The 27,004-nt window shown below is 38.2% G+C and overlaps 1 protein-coding gene across 2 annotated transcripts in view; it reads left to right on the top strand.

Moving 5' to 3' along the window:
* The first annotated feature begins 253 nt into the window (after nt 1–253).
* LOC141961473 (heparan sulfate glucosamine 3-O-sulfotransferase 1-like) overlaps nt 254–27,004 on the top strand; it is a 58,934-nt gene continuing 32,183 nt past the window's right edge. Inside the window, exon 1 of one of the 2 annotated variants that reach the window (XM_074908402.1) lies at nt 254–363. The gene's annotated coding sequence lies outside the window, so the exon portion shown is untranslated. Of the gene's footprint in view, nt 364–813; nt 980–27,004 lie in introns of those variants that run through there. The other variant, XM_074908401.1, reaches the window with a different exon arrangement.

A 27,004-nucleotide genomic window follows, 5' to 3' on the forward strand; every position in this document is an offset into this window, starting at 1 on the left:
CCCCTCCCTCAGGCCTGGCGGGGCACGGGCAGCCGCGGCGAGCCGGGCGCTCGGAGCAGCCTCCGTCCCTCCCTCCGCGCCGGCGGAGCGAACTCCAGGAGAAGGGACGCCGCCGTGCCCTGCCTCCCCCAGCCCCGCTCCCCTCGCGTGTCTCCTCCTCTGGTCACTGGGGCTGATGAATTAATCATGATGTGGCTGCTGTCAGCGCATTTATGTGGAGCGGGCTGGGCCGCCGGCTCGAGGCGTAGCGCGGCGGGGTGAGGGAGCGAGGAGAGCGCCGGCCCCCCCGCTCCGCTCCGCAGCCGCCGCCAGCCGCGCGGAGCCGAGGCCGCGGCCGCACCGCTCTCCATGGCTCCGGAGGAGGTAATGGGAGTCGGGACTCGCTCCCCGCTCCCCCGGCAGCCGGGGGAGGGAGCAGGGCAGGCGGGCGCGGGGAGGGGCACGGCGCGCTGGCAGGGCAGTTTTAACTTGCCGGGAAGGGGGAGAGAAATACGTTGGCGTGGGAGAGGGGGGTTCGCCTCGCGTCCTCGAGGTTCTCTCCAAATCCTACCCGTGGCTTAAAAAAATCCTCTCTTGACATAACTGTGCAGGAGCCAGGCTCACTTTTATCGCCGCTGACGCTGTCAAAACCGTTGTGGCTTCAGCGGTAACAACAGCGAGCCCGCCCCCTCCCTCCGCCGGGCTGCCGGGTCACCCGCTCCGTGTGAGAAATTAAACGCTGATAATTCATTAGCTTCATCTTCCCCGCTTACGAGAGCGTGAGGAAGACCTGCTAATTAATTTACATACGAGGGAACGATCTCTGAAGGAAGGAAAAAATACCCTATTGCACCTGCTCCGCCGAGACTTGTCGTCTGAATCTGGAGGAGAGCTATAAATCATGTAAAGTGTTCGCGGTGGAGTCGGCTTCTGAGAGCTGTAGGATTATGTATCCAAATGCTGAATTTGTATTTCCCACTAGGAAAAGACTGAAACTCAGGTCAGATATAAACTGCATCATTTCATTTAAAACTAAACTGTAGTTATTTGTTGTAATTCTAGAGGGGTTTTTTCTCCTCTCATGATTAAATAGAAAGTACTGTTAGAGCATGTAGTAATGATTTACACATTAGAGCCTGAAATCTCTTGCAGAGTTGGAAGTGGTTGACAGTATAAGGATGATGCTTTAGAATCACATATGTCCTCATGGAAAGACTGAGAATAACCAGGCTGTTAAATTTTACTTTCAGTTTTTACTCTGTACAAAACCATATTTTCTGAGAAACAGAAAACTCGGACTAGGGAGACTACAACTTCAGCTGAAAAGGTTGACTCTCTCAACTACAGCAACTAAAATCTGTGTGATGTCTGCTTTGATTATTTCCATGCTTTGAAAAAAAACTTTTAAAATGTGATAAGCTACTTCCAAGAATTTTGCTTACTGCCTCAGAGGCAATGCTGTAATAGTTCTTGACACTTGCCTGTTAAATGAGCTGAAACTGGGGAGAACTGCTGTTCAGTAAGATGTTTGTGTTTAGGGCTATTTATTCCTGTGGCAGGTATTTCTTCATAAACTAGGAAATGAGGGCTTTAGGCTCATAAAATCATGGTTTCATACTGCAGAAAATATTAATATTTTAATGACATCAGTGAATTTTCATATATTTAATTAGGTTTGTTGCTGGCAAAACTAGACCGAGGTTATTTCAGATGGAACTAATGTAGATTGGGGTTAATTGCTTTAGTAGCCTAACACTTTTGATAATACTGTAAGTGGCAAATACTATTAAGTTCTTTTGTTCCGATTATGTAAAAGTATTACTTTCTGATGAAAAAGATGTGTGTTAGAGATGGAGACTGTACCTTGCATTAACTCATGTCATTAGAATGAGGGAATTAAGGAGCTTGTGTTCTTCAACAGCACATGTGATCTGCAAGTTTTGTAAGTTGTGAGCTTATTGTAAGTGTGTGTCAAAAGGGGGCTATACTAGTAAAATAAACTAATAATAACCCAGAAATCTGTGAGGTAAGCAAGAACATATGAGCTAGGCTAACCACTCAATACACTTCATTGAAAACAAGCATATATGCAGTAGTTTTCATATCACTGTTCTACAGCAACAAAGTAAAAGAGCCAAAACCAAGCACAAGCTGGAAATAAAGTAAAAAATTTTAAAATGAGACTTGTCAGAGAGGAAGATTTTGAAATGGAGTCTTTCTGTCAAATCCAAGACTGCATGTCATTGTTGAACTAAATCATCCTCACATACACAGCATTTTATGACATTTAAGGTGGAAGCCTTAGTCTGGTCTATAACAAACCAATTAAAAGACATTCTGTTGCTGAGGATTTGGTTTATCACAGGAAAAAAAGATGGTAGAAGTCAAACGACAGTCAATAAAGGTGGAGTTTGTTAGCTTTGTCTTTGAACTTGGAACAGGAGAGCAATTTGTTTTCTTCTCTGATTCTTGTCTCTAACTGGAAATGCTGTCATGAACAACAGTCTCTAGAGTGGCCAAAGTATATTAAGTGGTTGACTTTTATTGGTCTGAGATAGCATGATAGTAGAAATACTTTTTCTGTGTAACCGGCACTGTTCTGGTCAGTGCTTTGGCTATGTAGATCATACGTGGATCACAGGGAGGTTCTGAAAAATTAGGGGTTTGAAAAATTTGTGTCATTGCTTAAGTTTCAGTCCAGTGTACATTTTTTAAGTGAAATTTATGTTTGGCTGCTAAAGTGTAGATCAAGTTACACTGGAAAAGCATTTGCTTCTTTTCTAATCTAAAATGAAAAAATCATTTGTCAGCCAGAAGGATGTAGGGAAATGTGTTTACAGTCACCAGACTTTATTGTGTGTACAATAATGACTTGATTGTGTTTGATACAATGAACTGTGAGCATAGTGACTTCAGTGAACAGACCCACCTACCTTTTCAACATTATTTGCAACAGGTTGAGCATGCTTTTTGTTTCATGAAACCATAGTGCTGCGTGTTTCTTGTTGAACGGGGCTTTGAAAGGAGCTGAATGGAGAAGAGTTAGCTGTTTGCAACATTGCTTAATGTTCTCCTGATGCTGTAGAGTTAAGCATGTGGTAACTGGTCCGTATCTGTAGTCATGTGAATATGCCTTCTCTGTTTTCTATAGCTGTTTTTGAATTACACACTGCCCTAAGAAAACTTTTGAATGGGTTGTTCAATGATTAACAAAAAAGTAGTAAGTTACAAGGGATGTAGGTAACTGTATGTCCTAACAAGAAGCTTATGTGAAGTTTTTGCATCGCAACATCAATATAGAAAGGAGAGTGCCAGTATTTGAGGCATACATGCATAGAATACAATCAAATTCCTTTTTTGGCCATTTATATAGTAATCAGGAATCCATTAAATGGGCAAAGAGAACAAATATTTAATGAAGGCCTAAAGAGGCAATATATTTTCAGTATGTTTGCAATGCACCACTCTATTTAGTTGCTGATTAGATCTTTTTATCTCAAGGAGAGTTTCTAGTCATCTGCTTTGATGCAATATTCTATTAAAACATGTAACCTAGAGAGGTAGGGGCTTAAGTCTTAAGACTGTTTCTTCTTAAAGGTAAAAAATTGTATGTAGTCTTTCATTACCTCAGTTGAACTTTAGTGGGAATAGTGGGAACAAAAAGAGTGGGAAGGTAGGGAACAGAATAGGGAGCAGTTCTTCACTGTAGTAATTCAGGGCTGAAGAAAAGGCCTTTCTGAGTTAGGCAACAATCATGTCTAATCCCAGTCATAAAGTCACCACAGTCTACCTTAAAGCCAGTTAAGTACTTTGCCCTGTTGCTCTTTGTGGAAAGATGTTTCAAAGCCTCTCTCCTAATGCTTCAAATTTGCTTTGAAATTCCAGCCTAAATATATTCTTTGATTCCTAATTTTTAATATCTCAATATTGTTATTTTAAAACAACTCTGTCCTTGGTGTGTAACCCTCAATAAATCATAAACATTGATCACATGCCTTCCTCAGCTTTTATGTGCTAGGATCAAACAAGCAGAGCAAGCACCTTTTAGACTGTCTAGTAAAACAGAATAAATGGGAAGATACAGACCCTAGTAACTTGATTGTCCTGAATTGTGAACGTACCTCACCTGCATCAAATACCTTGTACCTGATGTGTTTCCTCAAAGTCTTGAATAATAGTGCTAATGCTCCACTTGGTCTACTGAAAATACTTTATCACATATTGGTGATCAAGTTTGGTTTACAGGTATGCCAGGTCGGCTTAATCTTCTTGCAGTAAACTAGACATGGGTGTGTGCTTTCTCTTTTCCTATTTTGCTCAAATGGTAAGACACCATGTAATCACAGAAATTCTGCTATTTCTAATCATGTGGCTTTGAAGAGTTGCTAAATGTTTTCTCATTTCTAATATGCCTATCCCAACAATCCGTCAATTTCTTCTCTAAGTTAGCTAGAGTCTCCCCTGTTTCAAGAGTCCTTTCTATAACCAGTTTTTATCAAAACATGGCTACTTTTTGCCAGGTTCACAGACATGAAATAAGATGAGTTTGAAGGATTTTAAGTAAGTCCATTCAATATGTCACTGTTAGTTTCATATCCGCTTTATTTTTGTGTTACACTCTTATCTTTTTCAACTCAGTAAATAATTGCTGGGTGATACCATATCAAATTTTTTACTGAAATCTGGAGAGATTGGATTCCTTTGCCTTGATATTTGCTTTTAAAAGTTAACTTACTTGTTCCAGACTAATATGTCTTTTAAAAGTTATGTTGAAATTACCCTGTTTTTTTACTTCTTACTGTCAATTACTTTTTAATTTTTTAAAAAAAGAAAACCCCAACTTTTCATATATTGAAGTCAGGATAACAATTGCTTAGGTCACTCGCTTCTCTCTTCTTACACATAAGCACCAATTGTCTACTCTCAAATATACTCTCCACTTTTGTTTAGCTTTTTTTGCTACTCACTGTTTAAAAGGATTTGTACCCTACAGATTTCTGATGATGATACTAGGTCCTTTGTAAATTCCCTACCCTGTGGCCAATCCATTAATAATCCAGGGAAGAAGCGTAATTTAATAGCTCAAAGCCTTTGTGCCTTAGTCGTTAAGAACAGGGGGCTGATCCAAACACAATACTTGGTTTAATTTCCTAGGTTAGCTTTGTGTCCCTACTGCTTCTTTCTTTCCCCATTCCCCACCTTACAATTACTGTCCATTCTGTTCAGCTGCTCAGATGGTGTCCTCTTAAGAATTAACAAAAAACGGGGTAGAGGTGGAATACGGTGGGATATGCATAATGGTATAGGCAACACTTGAAAATTTAATTACTACTGAAAATGTCCTATAGAACTGGAAGGTAGTAATTGTGACTGCATTACTTAAAATTTACTTATATTATTCTGTTAGATAACAGACTGACCTATGTTTGTGATGAGTAAATTTGTTGAAATTATTTAAAGATACTGTCATTATCTAGATACCACTTTAGGAAGACAGCTAGTTCATGTGTCTTCACAGAAGAAAATTATGTCGTGCTGCTGAAAGGGCTTTGAAGCCCTTTCTTTAGTTTTACATCCGTGTTTCCTTGACCTCAAAAGTGAAGAATCTCTCCAGGATTCTTTTTTTGCTGGGGTGTCTGTCTTTCTTTTGTAGACCTTTCTAGTATGTTAAATCAGGTTCCTATTTTCAACCCAGTCCTTATTTCTATTGGTATCTGTGAAACAAGTGACAGTTACCAGGGCTTTATCAGTCTTCCTGCTGCCTACAGAGTTTTGAATGGAAACTGTGGAACTGACCAGAATCTCTTGCTAATGTTGCTGCAGGATTGCACCTCCATCTGTAGCCTCAAAAAGCCATTACCCTTTCATGTATATTTAGAAGTTTAGCTTTTCTAATTATTAATGTAAGAATCTATTCTGTTCAACTATTGAAGAAATTTCTATAGGGTAAAATATGCACTTAAGCCCCCTTGGCTAAAACTAACAAATCGATTACAAAGTTTTTAAGCCTAGGGAAGAAAGGTAAGCCCTTTGTATTAATGAAATAAATGTTTCTAACTGAAATGTGAAGTGGAAAAGCTACTAAAGGGGCATATGTGCTGCAATGGCTTGAATAACATGAGCTGGAATAATATGGGTACATTTAATTAGTTAAGTTAAAGTGTGGTTTTGAAATAACTGTTTTTTAATGTTTCATTATTTTAAATATAAATAGTATTTTGATTTAATCTTACTCTTACTGAATTTTGACATTGCAACTTCTTTTTTAAACCTTTCACTAGTGTTTATTTTGCTTAATCCCCGAAGCGTAACAAGATTTCCTTGGAAATATGATGGTGTAGTATTACTCTTACTTCATACTTAGAATTTTGAATTGTAGATATGAAAGCCGAACATGTCCTGTAAGTGATACACTAAAAATTCAGGATAGGAGGTTAACACTAACATACTAACTAACAGTGGTTTGCCTTTATGCCGTGGAACGGCTTACACAAAAGATCAAGTAGATATATAACGACAGAAATGCAAAACTGGAGAAGGTGGAGGGGACCTTTGGAGATCATCTAGTCTTATCCCCCTGCTCAAAATAGGGTCACCTAGAGCATGCTGCCAAGGGCTAGCTACAGTTGGGTTTTGAATATCTCTGAGGATGGATACTTTACAGCCTCGTTAGGCAACCTGTTTCAGTGTTGGACAACCCTCACATGAAAAATGTGTTTTCTTGTGTTCAAGTGGAATTTCTTGTATTTCTGTTTATGTCTTCTGCTTATTGTCCTTTCACTGGTGGCTACTGAGAAGAGTCTGCCTGTGTCTTCTATTATCCCTTCCATCAGGTATTTATACATATTGATAAGATCCCTCCTGAGCCTTTACCAGACTAAACAACCCCAGCTCTTTTAGCCTTTCTTTGTGTGACATGTACTCCAATCCTCCTATCATCTCTGTGGCCCTTTAATGTATGCAAATCAGTATGTACGTGCCCTTCATGTACTGGGGAGCCCAGAACTGGACACAGTACTCCAGATGTGTCCTCACTGATGCTGAGGGAAAGGATCACCTCTCTGAGCCTGCTGACAGTGCTTTTATCTAATGCAGCTCAAGAGGGTGTTGGCCTTCATTGCCACAAGAGCACTCTGCTGGCTCATGCTCAATTTCTTGTTCCCTAGACCCCCCGCACCCCCATCCTTTCTGCCCAATTGCTTTCTATCTGTTTGGTCACTAGCCTTTTGCTACAAGAATGTGCATTTCCTTTTGCAAAACTTCATTTCTCCAGTCTGTTGAGGTCCTTCTGAATGGCAGCACAACTACTCCTGATTTTGAACGGTCTGCCAACTTGCTGAGGGTCCACTTAGTCCCATTATTCAGGTCATTAATGAGAATGTTAAACAGCATTGGCCCCAATATCAGCCCTTTGGGGTGCACCATTAGTAACTTGCCTCCAGCTGAATTTTATGTGAATTTTGAATCATAATCCTCTGAGGCCAGCAATTCCACCAGTTTTCATTTCTCCTCACTTCCATACCTCGTCAGTAATAATGTAGATTACTAGTGCTGTGTGGCCAGGATAAATAAAAGATAAAAATGTCTTTTCACCCTCCTTCTTTGTTCTGATTTAATAGTACTGGGCATGTGTGTGCCCACTAACTGACAGTTGTCCTTTTGTCTGTGTTGTAGTGTATGAGTGTGAACTACCCATAAGATATGTTTGACACAGGGAAAATAGTATTATTTTATGTGTCACACTGAAATGCTGGAGTTTCAACCCCAAGCCCCAAATTAAGGTTGACATATGGGTGATTCCCACAGCCCTTCCCAAAGGGGGGTGAGTTTGCCTTTAGGCTTCCCTCCAGGGTGCGGCCGGCCTTGCAGACAGAGCCATTGGGTAAATGACCCCAGGTGTCTGCATTAAGTAACCCAAGGTCAGGTGTCCCACTTGGGGATAAAAGCTGGGACCATTGCAGGCAGGGTCAGTATCTGTCTGTGAGGTGGATGCCCTGTGCAGAGTTCCCTGCTGGTGAAGGACCTCCTGCCTCCCCGGGACTGGGCTCCAGTCAGGTCTGGCTTTTGTAAACGTGGGCTGTGTAGAGATTCAGTATGTGGCTTCCTTGGTCTCATGTATTTGGCTTGTTGACTCGGTTGTCTCCCGTCCCTTCTATGGGAGACTGCATGTCACCATTTTTTCCACCCATTGTTGGTCATGCGGTGTCATTGTTGGGGTCAGTGGGATTGATGTTGATTGCGTATAATCTGACTGACTTGTTTGTCCCCCCAGCACTCACCCATGTACTGACCCTTTTGTATCAAATACAGTTTGGTTATTGGTTCATCTTTATGCTGGCTGTGTCCTTTATGCTAGGCCCAATAATTGGCAAAACACAGACAGGGCATTTTATTGCATTACATTTATTTCCCTCCCTCATTTTTAAGGGAGAAGGACCCTTTGGGCTTGATACAATTATGGAGATTTTGAAAGTCTGTAGTCCTGAAATTGTTTGTGAAATGGGAGTGAATTAGGATACGGCTGAAGTTCATGAAGCCTAAATGGCCTTTCATTCAGCTGAAGCAGTTGTGCATCTCAGGTTAAAAAATTTCAAGGGCTTTTAAATATATACTTGCTTTAGACAGAAAAAAACCCAAAAAAAAACCCTGAGAAAATTTACATCTGTATTCCACATTTCCTCTTGCTATGCCACACTCACCTGCTTTGCTAAGAGCAGCAAGTAGAAGAGACTACCCTCATTCTAAGCAAAACTTAAGATTTCAGTGCTCTGCTTAAGCTTGCTCTAGGATCAAGCTGTTTTGTCTCAGGAAAATTTATTCAATATTGCTTGAACAGAAGAGAGTTTCCTCTTGACTGATCAGGTCACTGGTGCATTTGCTTTTAGCTAAAAAGCTGTATTTTCTTCACATGTGTGTGCATAGAAGAGTGAGGAAAAGGAACCTTTTCATCAAATGAAGGCTCTCCATTTACAGAATACTGCAAAAGGTATTACTTAAAATACTGAAACTGCTGATTCTCCTTTTTCTCCTCCTTGAAATGCAGATATGATGTCCTAGGGACACAGTGATGAGCTAACTATGCTTTCCACTTAATACCTTGACACTGATTTTGAGAAGTAATCTAGCCTTTGCAGTTTGATTCTGAATTCACATCCTGTAGGAACTCCGTTATTAAAATGGAAAAATTTTACTTCTCTGTGTGATACTGAGGCATCTCAGGATGCCTTCAGAATTTGGAGAGAAATGGCACTTGGCATCTAAGCTGTAGTAAACATTGGAATTGAGAAAGTGTTGATAGGCGCCTGTGCACAGCTCTAGCCTTTACCTTTATTTTCAAAATCAGTATAAATGCATGTGCTTATCATCTGAATTTCAGAAAAATAATTGGTTTTGTTTTTTCTTTTTGTTGCTGTCAACAATTTATTGTTAATGCTGTACATCTGTTTAACTTGGAAAGGCAAAGCAAATCCTTTTCAACTGGTGCTATAAAATGAGCAGGTATTAGGGAAAATGTTACATATTACCTGCAGAACAATGGAGAAAATTATTTAATATTGCTTCTCTGCTATGATTCCTCAGAGTGCTAACCAACCTTTTTGTGTATTACATTTAAGTCTCTGCAAGTAAAGTCTTACCTTTTTGTCATCTTAAAAAGTGTTTAAAGGGGAAAAAAAGATGCCTAATTAAACTTTGTATAAACTGTAAACAGACTTCTTTTTTTTTTTTTGTACGGATCAAGCATAGAAAATGTGTTCTAAGATTGTAGTTATTTACAATGGGATCTTAGTGGATATCTAAAATCCTGAAGCAAGGTAGTAGGGAGATAGATTGTGTTGATAAATGGCACAATATCAGTTAGTGAGATACTGTTTTTTAGACATGAGTGAATAAAGTAATCCAAATACTGAATGTTAACTTTCTAGTTTCTGGATGGAGAGGAAGTGGGCTACTTCTGTCCTTGTCATAATTTAGCATATATGTAGTACTTACTAGGTACAAAACTATAGATACTAATTATCTTCGTTACACCCTCTGAGGCAGGTAGGTGATTATCTACAAATGAACAGTATGAGGCCAGTATATTTTAGACATAGAAATCTGATAGGAGTTTGAATTTTGATACAAATTTGTTTGAAGTGTATAAAGGGCAGACTGTATCCCCTAGTATCCAAAATCAGCTCTTACAAGATATGCTTTCATTTTTAAGGAACAAAGATACAGGGTTTCATTCTGAACACTTGAATAACATCATGTCTCTTTGATAATGGAGTGTCAACAGATGTAGTTTTTCCTGAATTAATGTGTTGCTTACTATACAGAAAATTTTTTAAAGGTTCAAATGGAATAGATCTTTAATATACAAAGACTACATCAGATTCAGCTTCCATTTTTGTGGAAAGAGGGAGCTTGTCTGTCTTGTCTCCACCCTCCTTCATTGACAGACTTTCCCTCCATCAGTTGACAGCAATCAGTTTGAGGATTATTTCTGGAAGGAAAGGTTTACAGCTTTACTTCAACAGTAAGATTAAAAAGAAAGTAGCTGTCATATATTTCCTTGGCTTAACTAGTTAAAATCATAGCCACAAAAATTCCGTGTTACTCAATTAAGCTGTTCTGTGTATTTTATACAGTAAGCAGACCTTATTAAGTGAAAGGTGGTCAAGCCTTGCAAACAATAGTTTGTAACACAAAACACAAAAAATTAAATTTTGATTGGAATTTCAGAATTTGTTAATTATTGTTTCTAGATAAACTGATTCTTTAAAATAGGCCTTACATAGATACTGTCATGAAATACTTTATCTTGTGGCGTTGTCATAAAGAAGGAAACATAGATAATTCTTCGGGTAAAAAAGTTCATGTCTTAGCCAGATTCTCAAGCATCTTCCAGGCTTGCCTCATGCTAATTCCCACACTGTCATGTTTCCCATTGTACCATTTATAAAGGAAAGTGCTCTCAAGTTTAAGATGGAAAATCATTTGCCATTGTCAATTTTGGCACTTTCTAGTGATAGATTCCTAAAATGCAGTATGAAAATAAGATATTTTTTTTTCTAGGTTGGAATAATTGGGCATATTTTAGACCTAATGCTCAAACATTAGTTTCTGTCAGTCTTGGAAAGATCTGAGTCTGTTTCCTTTGTACCACATGCTACCTTTAGTTTATTCTGTAAATAAACAGCTCAGTATAGTTAGATGGTGTTTTGTTGTTTTTTTTTTTTAATCTACTTACTTAATTTACAGAATTTCATTTTATGGCTTTGCTTTTGTTCTATACTATTAAATGTTGAGTCTTCCAGTAGTTTTGGTAACCTGTGCACCACTGATTTTTCTGGCTGTGACGATTTTCCCTCCCCTCCTATAGTAGATTAATGAAATATCCTTACAATGCGTAGACATCTTTGTGCTTCTAGGGTTTTCTAAATTCAAAATCTGACATGTGCACTGGAGAATGAAGAAAAAGAAAAGGCTTGTTATTTTCATACTCTACTGCATTCTTATGTTAGCTTCAAGTTTCTGGATCCTAAAGTAAGATCCGTGCCTGTACGCTGAAAAAAATCCTGAGAGATTAGACCTCTTTAGCAGGTTAGAGAGCCGAATGTTTTTTGCTGTTTTCACTCTTTTTTAAATCTCCCCTCAGCAAAATTATGGAAGTTTATTACATTTATTTAGAGGTTCGATGGCTCTCTTTTTATGCTTATACTTTAGCTCTTGTATCCTGATAGCATGAACAGTACTAATGATAGAAACCAGAAATTTAAAAACTAAATTTATCTTGAAAAGTGGACTGTTACAATAATTACATATGGAGTTTTAGAAAATGGAAATAATATAAATCTTCACTAAAGAGTTGTTCCTCAAAGTCAAGTAATCGGGTATTCAGAAGAGAGTACTGTGTGTCTTTTCTTTTGAATCCTTTTGTGGTCATATGCACAGAATATTGTGCTTTAATACTCCAAGGAATTGTTCTACTTTGCTTCTGTAATGAAGCAGTTTCCTTTAATCAAATGGAGGCCAATACAAATACACAAACATTGAACATAGCTCTATATTGCCTGCTGGGAGATATTTAAATTTGTGCTAGCTTGCACTACAAGGAAATGCTGTTGAAGCATTTTGTTTTGTTTCTGTAAAATCTCTAATATTCAGTGTATAAAATTTCCATTAAAAAAAATCTGATATTATTGTATATACTAATTAAGGCAATTAACTGTCCAATTATAGAATAACACTATATGTGTTTTACCATGTTATTCCTGTACAAGCTGATCATATTTACACTGTAGATAAAGAAATATGGGCTTCTCTGCTCTTTCTAATTTACTTTTTGTGATCCTAGGGTTTTCTCATTTGTTAAATGGAAATAATTGTTTGTGCATATATATGTGAGGAAGGAAATAACTGTTTAGGTCTTAAATTGCAAGCATTTGTTTTGATGGAACTGATTTTTCCATTTATCTGTAAAAGATTCCATGGTAAAAATGTTCAGAGAAAAAAGAATTGCAGTGTAATTTTTAAAAGTTATGAATCTGAAAATACCAGTTGTGTCTACATATAGCTTATTATATGTGTGTTAGTATTTTGACACAGTCTCTGCCTGTGCAGTCATGTGCTGTTGATCCTGGTCCCATAAAATTTGTTCATTGTGCACAATTAATAGCAACAGATACTTTCTAATTTTTCATCTGTAGATTTTAAGGGGGATAATAAGCTTATAACTATGTTTATTTTACAATCTTATTATAAACTTATTTTTTTAAACAGAGGGAACAACCAAAGCATACACAGTGAATTGTTTTATAGGAAGCTTTGGATAAGACTCAGAATTAAGTTTTGGTTTTGTAGCTATTGAATGAGAGATGTTCAATATGGGTCTTCACTGAATAGTATGACTGAATAGTATGACTCGTACAGTGGTTTAAATCTACTGCAGTGTGTAGTTGAGGTGAGCTTGTTTTTACCAATTAAAAATGTACTTACATAAGACATGAAAGAATTTTAGGTATCAGTGTAGGGTTCAGAAACTTTTGGAGGGAATGTGTTTGTTGACACACTACTTCAGCATAATATTTTATGACAAAATATTTGTCTGATAGAATTACTGTATTTCTCATTCCTGACTGACTTTAAGGGAACTATAGGTCTCAGGAATCCCACCTGTAAGGCAGAGCTTACTACGCTGGCAGTAGGAAGTCTGTGTAGCTATCGGAATTTGCTTCACCTAACTTAATGGAAAATCTTTTTCTTTTAACCAAGAGCTTGGGGAAATCTTCTTCCCCCTTCTCCAAATTATCTATGAAATTTTGCTTCTTAAGTGGAATAATTTCTGGTACTACTGAAGCTTCAGAACTCCTCAGAACAAGAATTCTACCTTCCAGTTAGCTAAGTATCCAAGTATAGAATACCCCCCATCTTGACCTCTTAATGTCTAACTTACTCTAATTTTCATGCTGAGTAAATACCTACTTAACTTTAATACATTCCTGTTTAATGTGGGATGGCTCTGAAAAGTGAATATTGAATACTGCAATCTAATTTGTAAGGTCATAAGGAAAATATTTTGCCCAATTGAAGTTTTATAAATGGCTTCCTTTTTATTTAATGTCAAGGGAATTAGTTCAGGAAAGCTGATTGAGATGGGAAGGGCTATAAGTGGCTTTCCCCCAAAATAACTAGAGAATCCTTTCTAAGGCCCATTCAGCATTATTCACACAGGTATGGCAGAAGGTCCCACCCATCTGTTTGCAGATGATAAGGTTTTTCTTCCTTATTTTAATATATAATGCAGCTATTTTTTTTTTAGAAGATGCTTAATTCTGTGTTGAAGAGGGAGGAACATTCAGTATAATTTAGTCACATTTTCTTTTTAGTTACAGTTTTTACATTTCATATAAGATCTCATGTCTTATTCTTTTGTCTGTTTCCTGTTGTCTGTCATTAAGTATAATCAATATCCAGTGCAGACTTCTTTTTATGCACTCTATTTTTTCAGACTTTTTTCCTTTAAGTCTGTGGTTTCCTTGACACGTGTTTATGCTTTATTTTTCTGGCTTCTCTGGGGGTTTCGTTGTCTTGGGGTTTTTTGTTTTGCTTTTTGTTTTTTAAAATTTTATTTTCCTCACACTTGCTTTCCAGCTCTGTTTTTGCTCTCTGCTTGTCATTCTTCACCGTCTTCCAGTCTCCCAGATCTGGTTTTATGGGTTCTGAAATGAAATCTCAAACCCTGTTGAACTGCGGGTTTTGATTAGTGCTGCTTGGGGTGGAATTTTCTTCTGAAATATTTCTCAGTAGGTGACACCAGTTTGTCAAAACTCTACCTGTTCACCTATATTTTGACAAAATCCATAATTCAGTGGTTTGAGTGCTCACCTGATATTTGGATTGCAGTAAATTCAGCAGAATTAGGGCTTTGTCTTGCCACATTTTGCTTATACATTGCACTGGGTAAATATAGAAATATATTTTATTATTTAATGTTGAGAAACTTGTCTTTATTATGATGCAGCAGAAACTGTCTGTAGAGTATAACATCATATTTCTTTGTGAAAAAAACTTTGGCTGACCAGCTTTAGATGTAAATGGACTTTGGATTTGGAACATCCTTGTCACATCTTAAAGTAAAAATTTTGGAAGTAAGTGGGTACCAAAAGATATGGATGCCTGTAGTTCATTTTTTCTGAAGAGATCTTCAGTGTATTATCATTCACTTCTGTGAAGTAGCTACTGCCTATGACAGTGAGTATATAATTTAGTAGCACATCATATGCAAGCATAGGACTCATTCAGCATTTGAAACCTTGGTTGTTTCCTACATGCTTTTGAATTTATATCTTCTACCTGCTGGGAGAGTGTCCACACTCTTCATAGAACGTTTTGTGGTAGAATGTTGATTTGGACCTTTACACTGAAACTGTTTTATTTTAAATATTAATGAGATAGAAAATACAGCCATAGTGCCCACATCCCTTCCCTGAAGAAGTGGACTGCACCTCAGATCTTGCTGTCTTTAAGGACTATTGCTCAGAGACAATATCACTTTTGATCTTGGTTTAGTTAATTATTGCCTGCAAAATGAAACAGATTCACAAAATGAGTGAGGAATGGACCTTGTTTAGCTGATTTTTCCTCTAGCATCTGAAAATGGATGGGCAGGTATAGTGGAAGGTTTATGTTCAGATCTCTCCAGGCAATACAGTTGGTTTTGGTTTCCCATTGTCTCCTGAGTGCCTTCTCTGACAGTTGGAGAAGAATGGGGACATAGGCATTACCCAGAAAGGAAGGAAAACTGTGCTAATATGTGCCAAAAGCATCCGAGAGAGAAGGCTGTGTCATGTCTGGTTCCCGTGAGTTCCTTGGACAAATGGGATTGCAATGGAAGAGCTGGAAATCACCTAATTTGCTGTAATGCACTATTTTGGGAAAAGACCTGGGAAGTATTTAGGTGGCATCAAAACTGTCTTTTTAGTAGAGTAACACTTGGGTGAAGTAAAGAAGTAGAGATTTGAATGTCCAATAGTGCTTCTACCAGCACAGTCTCAGAACTTGCTAGTGACTTTAGATGCTCGGTTTTGTAATACCAAAGGGTGCATTTTTAAAAAAATTATTTACAGAGAACTGATATTTAATGTTTCTGAAAGATAGATTGATTTTAAAGGAGCCAATTTTTCAGATTCTGGCTTCATGCTTAAAGAGTCTAGTCTTACATATTTGTGTACTGTAATATATGTTCACAATGCTTTTTCATAGACTTGCTCTTAAGTAAACAGAATAAATTGATTTACTCTAATGATGTTTTTCCTCTTTGTCTATTACTTGCCTTCAGTGGAAAAACCTTCTTTACATTAGTAACTGAAACACACTAGCTTTTAATTGTCCGATTTCACCAGGTACTTCAGTGTGAGTACTTGCAAACATAACATTAGCTCTGCTGAAATACATAGAGCTGTATGTAGTTGATGTTACAGTTGGTTAAATGGAGCTTGCATTGAGTACTTCCGAGAGGGTTTTTTGCTTAACATGGGAATACATTCCATATATTCAACTAATAGTTAAGGGAGACAAACATTTTTTTAATAAAAGCCCATGACATCTCAAATTTTGAAAAGGACCTCAGCAGAAGAAAAGTGATATACTGAATTTTTCTTTTTCAGTTTAAGAATGTTTTAAGGAGCCAGCATAGGGAAAGCTTTAATTACTTTTAGGTGATATTTGGATTGTAGTATTGGAAGAAAGGCTTCCAACTTTGCAAATTATGCTAAATTGGGAGAAACAATGCATTCACATTCTGTACAGAAGAACTTAGATTAGTTAAGTATTCAGGCTAATAACTGTCAGATATAGTTAAATGCAGATATGTAATATTACTCTGGGGAAAGATTAAAATGGAGAGTATCTACTGAATGGAAAACTCTTGGAGTGTGCTGACCAGCAGAGGGATACAAGGACCTGTTAGAAGAACACCTGGTGCGTAAAGCACTGTTTCAGTACAGCTGTACTGTAGCTGGGGAAAAAGAAAAGGGAGAGTTATATACATAAATAAGTCGAAGCCATAGAAGTTTAACTCATATATACATGGGAGCATTCAAAGTTAAACTTAAATAAACCTATTTATTTAAATCTTAGTGTCAGTAGATATATAACACTTCTTCCTTGTCTCCATTCAGTGTATTTCACTGAATGGCCATTTTATTTCTTTAGAAACATGTGTACACGTCGATCAATATATTTTAGATTTAATTTGGCTTAATATTCTTGATTTTTCTTATATCGATGTGACTTCAGATCCTGTCTGGCAAGTTAAGGTGTACTGTGTGCGATGTCTGATGATAGTTACTTGATGTGCTCAAGTCATAGATACCTTCTTGCCAAATAGCAGACTTAACCTGCTGCATGTGAAACTGTTATTTTGAAGAGGATAGTAGAGAGTAAATAGACTATAATAAAAAATTTGATACGCTGTTCTTTCTTGAGGGGGAGCAGAGGATATGAAACACATTGAACAATAGAGTGGAAAGATAGATGTCCATGTTTTAATGGAGTCTAGGTAAGAGGAATGTCTGGGATTAATTTAGTGATAAATAACGTTCTATCCTACTCTCATATTCTATGCTCATTGAATTTGTTGTTATGTGGTAACCCAGTTTATCTATATGACGCCAATATAAGAAGACTGTCTTTGCCTGCAGAGCCCAGTGCCATCCACTTTCCTGACCACCTCTCTTATAGACAAAAAATGATTGTACATTGTGCTCCATTGCTGAGTATGGCCTTCTCTGCCATTTATCAGATTCTGCATTTGGTGCAGAAAATGCAAGAACTGAGAGTCCATTTTGCATCTTCTGGGCTTGTCTTTATTGATGAATCAAAAAGATGGGGTGCAGATTGGCTGTCAGTGAAAAAGCTGAGCTTTCTGCTGTGAATGATCAACAGTTGGCCAGCAGCTGTGTGTGGAAGGGCTCAACTGTAGAGCCTTGTTGTAGAAAGCTAGTGTTTTATCATCCATATAATTGGTGTCTGAAATCCATCTGCAGCCATGTGTTGACAGATAGCTGAGGTTAGAAATTAACAGTCTCTAGCAGCGATAGCCAATTTCTGGAAAAAAACATAGATGCTGTAAGAATGTGATAATGCTATAGTGCTGATGTTGAACCCGCATTAGAAGTCAAGGGGAAGGAAGAGCCTTAAGCCAGGATTTTAGTCTCAGAACCTTGGCCGAATTCTAGTTTAAATATATGCTGTCTGCCTACCTTGACTATCTTACTTTGAGGATGGTGCAGGATGAAGAAAAGAAATTATGAAATGTCCATCATGCAAAGGAACAATTCTGACTCTGGCGTTATGAAATCGGAGACACCCAAAATTAACATTGTGAAATTAATCTTGCTTGCCCCCTGTACTCGGTTCTTTAACATTAGAAAATGGAGGGGTGGGGGTGAGGGGATGGTGTGTGTTGACTGTGGCTAATGCTTGTCTTTTTCCTTGCTCTTCATTTGTGGTCATCTTAAATGAATTTGGTGCTCAGTCATTTCTGAGGCTAGTGTAAGAAAATTTCTGTTCAGCTTTAAATTCTTGTTATTTGCTTTTGAGAAGTAGTCAGTTCCCTTTTATCCCTCTCTCTCTCTTTGTTGGTTCTTCTTATCCCAAGCATGGGGAATGTTTTTTCCTGGAAGACAGCTTGCATGCCCTAAATGTCACCCTGCCATTCTAATTCTTAAATTGAAACCTTTGTTTTTAGGTTTTTATATATCATCTCGATGTATATGCTGTCTTTCTCCTCTATTTGTCAGAAAGATTAATGGGAGAGAGGAGTATTAGCATAGCACAGCACAGGATTGTATTAGCTCTTGTCTCTCTAGAAAGGACCCCTATTTCTTTATTGTATGTTTTGTTTGAATTTGTTGACAGTAAGAGTAGGATCCCACTGAAGGAAAAAATTATCTCTTTGGAAAGTTAACAAAGGAACAATTCCATATAACAGAAGTGTCACAGAAGAGTGGTCATAGTTTTCATTGCTTGCACCTTTAGAATAAAAGGCAGAAATAGATCCAGTCATTTAGTGTGATTCTTGTATAGTACAAGTACAGTTGTTGAGTGTAGATGCATAAGTGGACAGTTAGGAAAATTGTAAAAGCACTTTAGTATTTAAAGTACATACAATTTGAATTCTTCCCTGAAAAAGCACAGGGTCACTATTTTTCACTTAGGTAGGGTGACAGAATAGTTTAAACTCTATTTGTAACAATGCTAACTCAAGCTGGTGAGCTACTGCCTTTCATTTAAGAAGCACCAAAACAAAGATATGTCACTCAGTAAAGTAACGGTGCATGTAGTTGAGGGGTTTTGCTGAATAATTCTTAAGAGAAATGAGGAAATGACACAAAGGTGGAAATGAGCCAGATGCTCCTGACCTTGTGTAAACAACTACTTGAAGTGTAAATTCAGACACTGCTTTGTGAGAGCTCTTTAGATGGAATGGTAGATGAAGGTGAGTAGTAAGAAACAGAAAACAATTGCCTCCTTGTGATTTGTTGTGCCAAGAAAAGTGGAACTTAAACACTCTGTAAATAAGCAAGATTGCCTCAGACACCAAGTTCCATCATCTGTTTCTTTCCTTAATCAGAAGAAACCTTGAGAACACTGTAATTTTATGTTGCTGTTCAGGTCAGCTGTAGTGGAGTGATACCACCTTTAGCGAGAACCAACTCTTTCCCTGCTAAAATAATCAAGATAAGAATGGAAAAAACAGGTTCATCGTGCTTTGAAGTATTCCATCTCTGATTTGAGTAATTGTCCCAAAGGATCTCTAGAGAACTTCAGTTTTCTCATTTATTATTTTAGAGCACCAGGAGCACTTTATTCTGTTGGGGAAGCCATTATTAAATCTGCACAGTGCACACTAACTCACTTTTGAAAGACTTGCACCTGCTTCCATTGAAATGTCAGAGAAGCCAGCTTAAGTGTTGGATGAGGAGAGGACTGAACATGCATCTGACCTGTTGCACAACTGCTCAGTAACAAGAATTGTCAAAAAAACCCTGTCATGTTGAAGCTGAGAAGAGGTTAATTCTTCCAGAACAGGATGTTGTTTTTTCTAGACTGGCTTAGAAGTATGAGAGTCTGTAATATACAGCATAGGTAAAGTGCAAGATAATGATATATGTCTACTAAAAGTATTGTTTCCTGCACCATTTTGACTCCAACTGTATGTGTGGGTACTTAAAACATGTTACAGAATTAGCGCTTAACATCTATGTCTCTTACCTCTACTTTAAGACCCTTTTTCCTATTCCCATACAGTTCTTATAGAAGCATCAAGGTTGGAAAAGACCTTGAAGATCATTCAGTCCAACTGACAGTTCCCGACTACACCAGATCCCTCAGCACTATGTCAACCCTACTCTTGAACACCTCCAGGGATGGGGACTCCACCACCTCCCTGGGCAGCCCATTCCAACGCCTAACAACCCGTTCTGTAAAGAAATGCTTCCTAATATCCAAACTTACTGAGGGTGTACTCGATCCCCTCATCTAGATCATCAATAAAGATGTTAAACAGAAGTGGCCCCAAAACCGAGCCCTGGGGGACACCACTCGTGACCGGCTGCAACTGGATTTAACTCCGTTCACCACAACTCTTTGGGCCCAGCCATCTAACCAGTCTTTCACACAGCGAAGCATATACCCATCCAAGCCACAAGCAGTCAGTTTCGTCAGGAGAATTCTGTGGGAAACAGTATCACAGGCCTTACTAAAGTCAAGGTAGACAACACCAAAGCCTTTTCCTCATTCAATAAGCAGGTCACCCTGTGGTAGAAGGAGATCAGGTTTGCCAAGCAGGACCTGCCTTTCATAAACCCATGCTGACTGGGCCTGATCACCTGGTTGTCCCACACATGTTGTGTGATAGTACTTAGGATGAGCTGTTCCATCAGCTTTCCAGGCACCGAAGTCGAGCTGACAGGCCTGTAATTTCCTGGCTCATCTTTCTGACCCTTCTTATATATGGGCACCACATTGGGCAATTTCCAGTCTATTGGGACCTCCCCACTCAGCCAGGACTGCTGGTAAATGATGGAAAGCAGCTTGGCGAGCACCCCAGCCAGGTCCTTCAGCACCCTTGGGTGTGTCCCATCTGGTCCCATAGACTTGTGTGTGTCTATCTGATGCAGCAGGTCATGATCTCCTCCTGGATTGTGGGGGTGTCGTTCTCCCAGTCTCTGTCTTCTGCCTGAGAAGGCTGGATTCTGTCAGTACAACTAGTCTTGCTATTAAAGACTGAGGCAAAGAAGGCATTAAACACCTCAGCCTTTTCCTCATCGCTTGTTACCATGTTTTCTCCTATGTCTAGCAGGGGATGGAGACTCTCCCTGGTCTTTCTTTTGCTGTTGAAGTACTTACAGAAACATTTCTTGTTGTCCTTGATTGCTGAAGCCGGATTAACTTCTAGCTGGGCTTTAGACCTCCTGACTTCCACCCTGCATAACCTCACAGCACCTTTGTAATCATTGCAAGTGGCTAGCCCTTTTTTCCAAAGGCCATAAACTCTTCTCTTTTTTTCCCTGAGTTGCAGCCAAAGCTCCCTGTTCAGCCAGGGTGGTCTTCTCTGGTGCCAGCTTCTCTTACAGCACCTGGGGACCGCCTGCTCCTGAGCCATTAAGACTTTCTTCTTAAAGAGTGCCCAGCCTTCCCAGACCCCTATACCCTTCAGGACCGTCTCCCAAGGGATTCTGTCAAGCAGGTGCTTAAACAAGTTGAAGTGAGCCCTTTGAAAGTCCAGGATGTCAGTTCTGCTGCCCCCTCTCCTGGCGTCTCTAAGAGTAGATGAACTCTTATTTCACGATCGCTGTGCCCTAGTCGGCCTCCAAGCGCCACATTATCCACCAGTCCTTCCCTGTTCACAAAGAGGAGGTCCAGCAGGGCACCTTCTCTGGCTGGGAATGTGTTATTTGTGTTCATATTGTGTGTGTTTCCAGAAGATAGATACTGGGTGTTTTGGTTGGATTTTTTTGGTTTATCAGTGGTAGAGCTAGCTCAGACCTTATTCAGTTCCTTAGAAATGAATTGTGAATACTTCTGTCATAGATTAGAAGCTCATACAATAATTCAGGTTGGAAGAGACCTCAGAAGGTTATCTTGGTCCAGCCCTCTGCTCAAAACAGGGCTAGCATTGAAGTCAGGCCAGGTTACTCAGGGTTTTCCCAGTCTGTTCTTGAAAATGTCTGAGGACAGAGACTGAACCATCTCTTGGGGCAGCCTGTTCCAATGCCTGACTGTCCTCATAGTAAAAAGGCTCTTCCTTGTAGGCAGTCAGAATCTCTTGTGTTCTAGCTTACATGTGTTGTCTTGTGTCCTCCCACCATGCAACACTATGAAGAGCCTGGCTCCACTGTTGTGATGACCTCCTTGTAGGCAAGCTCCTTTGTTGTTAATAGTAGCATTATACATGTTGAAGTACTCTGCCTCATTTAGCAGACTGGCTTCCTTTTTTGTGGTTCTGATACCAAAACCACATTAGAGCCAATTCACCCTATGTGTCTAATCTTCTCTGTCACAGATATGGGTGCTTGAAGAGAAGGGTCGGTGAGACCTTATCACTGTTTATAAATATCTGATTGGAGAGTGCGAAGAAGATGAACCCATACTCTTCTCTGTGGTGCCCGGTGGCAGAAGAAGAGACAATGGGTATAAAGTGAAACACGTTAATTCCATCTGTAAGAAGAAAAGTTTTTTACTCTGAGGGAGGTCTGGACTGGCAGTTTTGGGGTTTGGGTTTTTTATTACTTGGAAATAATTTCAAATAATCTCAATAGATAAGTAAATTTTACATGATGATAAAGAGATGAGATGCAAGTTAATGGAAGCTAACTGACCAATAGCTAATATGCTGTTGAAAGAAAACAATTTTTTTTAACCATATGTTCTTAATTAATTGCCTTTTATTCAGAAGCATATATCTGTTGAAATGAGAATTAAAAAATCTTGATGTTCTTGTTTCCTTCTGTGAATGTACTAGGTCTAATTGCTTCAATAATGTTAAGCATTTCAGTAAAACTTGTGGGTTATGTCTCCAGTTTCTATTGTTCCTATAGGAAAAAAGGTAAAGTGTTCTGAGTCATCGTATAACCAAAAATTATTCTTGTTTTTTGATTACATATCTCTCAGATTTTATACAGCAAGTAAGGCAAGTAGAAGTTTATTCTTTTAGGTGTACAAACCAACACAGACTTTTGCTTTTTTAAGATAACTATTTTCCACAGAACAAAGTAATTTGAAAATGCACTCAGATTTTTAGAAGCATCTTAAGATTTATGACTTGTAACAAGTTTCAGAATTACAGAATAGTTACTAAATTGCAAAAATAAGCCTATGTTAAGAGGGATTGCCAAACATTTCTAAGATGGTATTTAAGTCCTTTATTTGCAGACAAGTGTGTATACTGAAGTATCAACATTCTGTGCTACTATTACTACTGTGATTCAGCACTAATGCACTAATTCATCTCGAAAGAAAATATCTGGAAGATGGTCTGACTGGAGCCAGTGCGCATTTGTTGTGTATAGACCATCCTTCCATGCTACCTTGATCAGCCAGAACTCAAGCACAGAATATGTCACCTGTTGTGCTGCACAGGAGTCTAAAGCATGAGACGAAAAGGAAATAAACTATTTTAAAAGCAAGCATCGGAATTAAAACTTCTGACTACAGGGAACTCACTCTGTATACAAGCAAGTAGATGCAGCTGAGAGTAAGGTGTACAGAAGTTAGTCCTTTTTTTCCCAAAAAGTTGTTTCTACTGCATTTGGTGGTTTTAGTTGTTCTTTAGTTCACTTGATCTTTGGGATTCATTGTGGAAATCATATACAGAAATTGAATCAACTTTATGCTTTATTATTCATGTCCAGTGTTGCCTGCACTCAAAAAGAAGAGTTTGTTGCTAATGTCAATTGGAAAAGCCTATTTTGCCATTGCTAACAGAGTCTCTGGTCAGATCATAGATTGATTTATGGTATTGGGCAAAATTCTGACATTACTACAAGACCCGAAATTCACCATTGGCACAAATCCTCATTATTTTAGCAACCTAAGTAACTCACTCAGAAACTTAGGAAGAAAATGTCCTGTGATATAACAGATGTGACAGAGAACTCAAGATCATAATTGATGAAAATGAAGTAGTGCTTTTCAGAGTGGGAAACACACGATCTTGCAAGAGAGACCAATAGTTGTGTGAGACACAAGCAACACTAGGAAGTCTTGGCAGCAACCACAGTAGGCTGAGATTTCTGGGACCAAGGTAGGATTTGGAAAAATCATCATCTTTTTGCTGCCTGAATGAAATAAGACTGATGTCTTAAATCATGGAGTAGTTTGGGTTGAAAGGGACATTTAAGGGTCATCTAATCCAACCCCTCCTGCAGTGAGCAGGGACATCTTCACCACCCTCATCATAAAAAGTTTCTTCCTTATGTCAAATCTAAATCTAGCTGCTTCTAGTTTAAAACCATTACCCCTTGTCCTATCATAACAGGCCCTACTAAAAAGTCTGTCCCCATCTTTCTTATAAGCCCCCTTTAAATATTGAAAGGCTGCTATAAGGTCTCCCCAAAGCCTTGTCATCTCCAGGCTGAACAACCCCAACTCTCTCAGCCTGTCCTCACAGGAGATGTGTAGTATCCTTCTAATCATTTTGATGACCCATCTCTGGACCTGCTCCAACAGGTCCTTGTCTTTTGTGTACTGAGGACTCCAGAGATGAACACAGTACTCCAGGTGGGGTCTCACCAGAGCAGAGTAGAGGGGGAGAATAATCTGCCTCAACCTTCTGGCCATGCTTATTTTTAAGCAGCCTAGGATATGGTTGGCTTTCTCAGCAGCAAGAAATCTGTCAATACCTCTGAGGTGAAGTGAAGACTGTTTAGTTAGGGGTTTTTCTGTCTGTCTCAAAGCTTATTTGGGAAAGTGAACTTGGGGAGTTGTATCTCATGCTAGAATCATTTGGAGCTGATGATGCCAAGGGCCATATTTAGATAATGCTGATCCACTATAATTCAGAACATTGAAGCCAACTAGTCAGAGATAACTGTTTCCATCATGTGATTACACAAACATCACTTTGTGCTCTATAATTTTGGCATCTAATAATGCTAAGATTAGGAGTCTAGGCTCTCCAAAGCCAGTGGTGGCTTCAAAGACTAATTCAACTCTCTAAAATAGGAATACCATCTGCATTAATTGCACAGAGGATCCTCATTTCATGCAAACTTAAATAACTAAAGAACAAGTCTTCAATTAATTTATGGATCTAGGGAGAAGGGAACATTCCTTCTATCTCTGTCTATAGTCTCCTCCTTAAAAAGGAGCTCTCTGCCCTTCCAGAAACTGGGAAGGAAATCAGTTTTCAATAAATTTTTTGGTTTTGCTGTTTGTTTGGGTTTTTAATGTAATTTTTTTCCCCCCTCAGAGACTTGAAGACAAGTCCTGCCTCTTGTCCTAGTAGATAGAACTTTTGAATGTGAGACTGAAAATTTTTCAACCCCATGCCATCCAAAAAGGTGCTTAGCTATTATCATCTCATAATTCCAAAATTTTAAATGATCAAAGTAGAAAAAGAATCTACGTGAATACTTTTTATTCTCCTACTTCTTTTTTTTTTTTTTACCTACAGCCATTCCATATTATTGTCTGCCTAATTGATATATATATAGAAAATATGTTGTATGTCACTAGTGACATGTCCTAAGGCAAAGCTCTGTGTAAGAAATATTCCTTGAGACTAGCCTTTCTCTGCCTGGAGATCACTTCTCCACCTGTGAATTAGTCCTAGAGAAACTAAGCAAATCAATATAAATGCAGAGTCATCAGAGAGAAAATCTTACAGTGAGATTTTCCTATCATAGCATGTCTGCCATGTAAGTTTTCACACAAAGGTTGTCAGGCTTCTACTTTTACATTAGGAAATATGTCTCCAGTAGATTGGATTTTATGAGGACTTTATTTTTGTGGGAATAGTGAAAGCTAGAAACAAAAACTTTCTTTTAGAAGCTAAATCTCTAATCCTTGATTACTTGGCTAGGAAAGTGACAGTTAATCCGCTGGTACTATTAAGAATTATATCTCTGTTCTGGTTTTCATTTTCTCCTTGGGTAACAAAACCCAAAGAATTTAGTATGCTTGTCACATATCCCTCCCCTGCCAAAGTAGTAATGTTAGACAGCTCCCATGGGAGTAGGCTGTTTTGCCAAATCTTTTACATAGACTGAAAACCTCTCAGTAACCATAATATTATTTAGGGTTTTTGTTGTGGGGTTTTTTTGAGATGAATTTCTGTGTATATTTAGCACCCAAGGATATCTGGGTGGACTTCACATTGTCTCGACTGGGAGTAAGTGACATCTTCCAAAACTAAATTGTTTTGCAATTGTGCACAAAGTAAGCCAACTGCTTAGAGAAACTATTTCTATAGTAATACTCTTCAGTTTTACTGAAACTCCTAATGAGGTATTATATGTGTCAATAGCCTAGATTCTATTTCGGGTATGAAACTCATGGTTAGAAGGGTCTAACTTCTGGGATTTAGTGACTTAGAGGTATCAGAATCTGTATCTGTAGTGGAGTGATTTAATAACGGTGTTTTTGAAAAAAAAAAAAAGTATAAACAATCTTTGAACAAGAACAAATCTGGCTCAGAAACATTTCTGGTACTATCAAGTTTCCTCTTTCAGCCATGAAAGAGATAATCATGATCTGAGACAGAAGATTGCCTTTGGACTTTAGAAACACATTTTTTAGATAAAAGTGAATTTTCATTGTTGGTCTCATTATTTATCTATGGTGATTCTGTGTTAGGTAAGGTTTTTTCTGTATTGATAAGTTTTGCTAGGAAATCACTTGCTGAACATTTTGCTTATTAAGTTTGAAAGCTTTTATATCCTGGGCATTAAATGTAAATGAGGTCTTATTCAGGCTTTTTGGTTTTGATGCATTTCCCAGAAAATTAACTGCAAATACAAATCAATGTACTCAGGTTTAGAGATAGATATATATAGTGGTAGATGTTCTTGAGGAAATGTCCTTAGCCTAAACTTGAATTTTGTGGTTTCTAAAATATTTTTTTAAATGTGATTATTCTAACTGTTTCTTCAAATAGAGAAGAAAAATATACTGTGTCTGCCCCCAAAGCCACCCTCATAGAAGCACCATTCACATCCTTCCAATTTTGAATTGTAAAAATATTTTTAGAAACAATAAAAAAATCCTGAGTTGAAAAAACATTAATTCAGTTTTCCCTGTCTCTTACCATCCTGATTTGTTATTATTTTACCTGCAATTATGATTTAAATAATGCTTTATTCTACCTCACCTATCACTTTAAAAATAACACATTTAAACTCTCTCCAGATGTCATAATTTAATTTTTAAATTTTAGGATTTGTTTTCAGGAAAATTGAAGCAAAATACACATATACAATAATAATACAGATATATGCTGGTTCCTATTGACACTGTGTAAAATTTTACCAGAATG

Source organism: Athene noctua, chromosome 5 (assembly GCF_965140245.1).
Source record: "Athene noctua chromosome 5, bAthNoc1.hap1.1, whole genome shotgun sequence".
In the NCBI taxonomy this organism is placed as follows: Eukaryota; Metazoa; Chordata; class Aves; order Strigiformes; family Strigidae; genus Athene; species Athene noctua.